The 3901-nt window shown below is 28.5% G+C and overlaps 1 non-coding gene across 1 annotated transcript; it reads left to right on the top strand.

The window, feature by feature from the left end:
- Nucleotides 1–414: 414 nt before the first annotated feature.
- On the top strand, nucleotides 415–553 carry LOC137635038 (U4 spliceosomal RNA). Its single transcript, XR_011042605.1, has one exon. It is a non-coding gene; the product is annotated as a U4 spliceosomal RNA (small nuclear RNA).
- Nucleotides 554–3901: the final 3348 nt, after the last annotated feature.

A 3901-nucleotide genomic window follows, 5' to 3' on the forward strand; every position in this document is an offset into this window, starting at 1 on the left:
TTATTATATTTATCTGAAAGTGTTAACAAAATATAGTGTTTCGAATGTGTTTCAAAAGTCTGTTTCTTATTAATTTGTCTCATTATGTTTGCTTGATATGAGTTCTAAATATCATTCTAATCTTATACATTGAATTGACTGGAAATGATTCTTTCATTTGTTTGAATATAAAGTCTGTTGTTTAAAAGTTTTTTTTTTTTTTTTTTTTAAAGGTCACTCATGAATGGCAGGGACAAGGGACATTGACAATGCCCTAGCAGGATTATGCCCTTGGCTCCTAGAGACTGACCATATATGTATGTGATCAGCGCTCAACCCCCTTCCACCCAAGCTAGGACCAGGTAGGGTCAAGCAATGGCTGCTGATGACTCAACAAGTATACCTATAGGTTCCCCCAAAACCCACATCCTTAATAGCTTTGCGCAGTGGCAGTATCATAACCAATGAGGGCTAACCGAGGTGCGATTATTGCTTGTTGAAAAACATCCTTACCTCTCAAGGATGATGGGGTTTCAGACACTACAATAAACTTTCGAGCTTGATTGGGTCTCGAACCCTAGTCCAGTCGATCGTCAAGCACTGACGTTTCCAATAAACTACTTTACAACCCTTTATTTTTACTTATCTGTAAGTGTTAATATGATATCATCTGTGTACAGAATGGGTTCTCAAAGTCTATTTTCAATCAATTTAACTAACGTTAACAGAATATACATTTCATCACATTAAGTGGATGCTACTCTGATAGAATTCTACATATCATTCTGTATATATTGAAGCAAAAGATTTACACTTGCGGAATGGGTCATTTGTACCGCACGTGTTTCATACACGGTTTTACACTGTTGTTGTTGTTATTGTTTCCAGGCACGGGCTCTTGCACATTTGGAGCCCGTAGGTTTTACACTGTGACGGTTTTGCTTTGTTATCTTATCACTCGCTCTTCCCTGCACTTTTAATAAACTAATCTGTATTTAAGCTCAATGTCTGTTTAATAATGTTTAGCTGCATTCACCTCGCCTCTCAGTTATCACCTAACTGACGCTTCACACATTGGTGACCCCGGAGTGACCACCAATGTGGAGTACACATTTATAAGTTTTTTATGACTATTTACCAATATGTATAGTTGGATTACTTTTCTTAGTATATTCAAATGGTTCTGAAATGGTATTTTACCTTTTCATATAGAATTATTGACAGACTATGATATGTATTATAAAGAAACAATTGTAAAAATGTACCTTCCGTGTGATATGATTAGCATCGTATAAAAATTATTTTTAAATTATTCAAATTCAAATTCACAATGACTTTTTTTAGATCCTAAGTCATTCTCCTTACATAAAAATAAATTGAAATTTCCACAACCTTATTTTTATTACGTTGAATGTTTTCTTCATCTTAAGTAGATATGATAGTATGCAAAGATATAATTTATCTAATATTATGAAGGTAACTATTTTTGCGATATTTTCTCTTAATGTTTTCCTGTAATCAAATCGATTTAGTCTTTCGTAGCCTTTCTATATTACAGCGATGGTGAAAGACATATGTTAAGTCTTTACAAAGCAAATGACAAAAATCAAAGAATTAGAGAGACCATATGAAAAAAATACGAGAGGCTTTATGATGAAAAAAAATTCTATTACGACAGTGAAAATTTATGAGTTTATGATAAAAGAATGGTTAGATAGATTAATGTATAACCAAATGCTAGTGAAGACTTTCTTTCATGGACATTTGTGAGTTTATGATAAAAGAATAGTTAAATAGAATAATACATAACCAAATGATAGTAAAGACTTTCTTCCATGGAAATTTGTGAGTTTGATAAAAAATACTTGGATAGATTAATGTATAACCAAATGCTAGTGAAGACTTTTTTTCATGAACATTTGTGAGTTTATGATAAAAGAATATTTAGATAGATTAAAGTATAACCAAAATGCTAATGAAGACTTTCTTTTATGAACATTTGTGAGTTTATGATAAAAGAATATTTAGATAGATTAATGTATAACCAAATGCTAGTGACGATTTTTTTTTCATGGTAATCCAATCGCGACACCGAAAATTCTAGAGCAAATGATAATAGAATCAATAAATAAAAGGGGGGAAATTATCCAAAAATAGGGCGATTTCTCCCAGAATAAACGTTCTTGGACTAAAAGTACAACATGTACCACTTAACCCAAACATCGCCAGATGACAGCAATCAGGGCCTTTCAGCCTCCGTCTAATTTTCATACGTTATCGCAAAAGGGCCACGGCGTGAGCAAGGCCGTTCGAAGGAAATTGCCTTGTCCTGGGAAATGATTGTCATTGCTGGGCCGTAATAGCGAATGTTACGTCATACAAATACCAATCATCGGTCTATGGTGATAACAGTCATTACTCCTTAGATAATATGTCAAACCTGTCATTTGGCCCGTTATGAAGAAAGTGCTATTTAGTGTCTTTTGAGAAAAAAAATATTGAAAGAAGAGTTTTTATGTATACACATCCCCACCCCATATATATATATATATATATATATATATATACACATATATATATATATATATATATATATACTTCATATATATATTTGAATATATGCATATATGCATATATATAGATATATATATATATATATATATATATGCATATATATATTATATATTTATATATATATATTTATATATATACATATATTTGTATATATGCATATATGCATATATATATTATATATCATATATATATTATATATCATATATATATATATATATATATATATATATATGTGCATATATATATATATATGTATGTATATATATATATATATATATATATATATATATATGCATATATATATATATATATATACAATATATGCATATATATATGCATATATATATATATATATATATATATATATATATATATATTTTACATACGCACATACTTTCTGAGTGGGGAAACATTATGATTAGCAAAGTTTTACTAGTCTGGGCGACACATACTAGATTGGTTTGCTGTGAGAGATCAAATGAAAATCTCCCGCTATCACCAATCAGCATTGACCAGCTTGGTGATGAAAACTAGCCAAACCTAAGACATGAATGGTGACTGAGGCCTTTGTCCTGCAGTGGAGTAATAACAACTGCATTTGCTGTTGATGTTGTTGTAAATACAGTATATATATATATATATATATATATATATATATATATAGATATATATATAGGTATATGTATACATATATACATACATATATATATATATATATATATATATACATATATATAGTATATATATTTGTGATATATATATATATATATATATGTGTGTATGTATATATATACATATATGTATATGTATATATATACATATATGTATATATATAGATATATATATAGATATATATTGTATATATATTTGTGATATACATACATACATATATATATATATATATATATATATATACATATATATATATATATATATATATATATATATATATATACATATATGTTAATGTGTGTGTACGTGTCTATGATAAAATGATACACATAAAACATAATGTACATATATCATCTATCTATATACATATCTATATGAGGGTATGCATATGCACAAATCATTGGCGACTATTTGCGACAGTTAATTTTTCTATAAGTAGATGGATAAAGGACGACTCAATACAGTACTTCATACGGTTCGTCCTAGCATTATATTTTAATAAGACTTAAATAAAACTTAAGTCTTTCATTTCTCGAAAGGGAAATGTAACATCCAACAACTAGGTTTTATATTAACAAACAGAATTACAACCATATACAATTATATGTCAAGTTTCTTTATTCTATTTCATTTCAAATTTCGGACTTTATTTTTCAGATCGTATTAACAAAACTAA

Source organism: Palaemon carinicauda, chromosome 45 (genome assembly GCF_036898095.1).
Source record: "Palaemon carinicauda isolate YSFRI2023 chromosome 45, ASM3689809v2, whole genome shotgun sequence".
Lineage (NCBI taxonomy): Eukaryota > Metazoa > Arthropoda > Malacostraca > Decapoda > Palaemonidae > Palaemon > Palaemon carinicauda.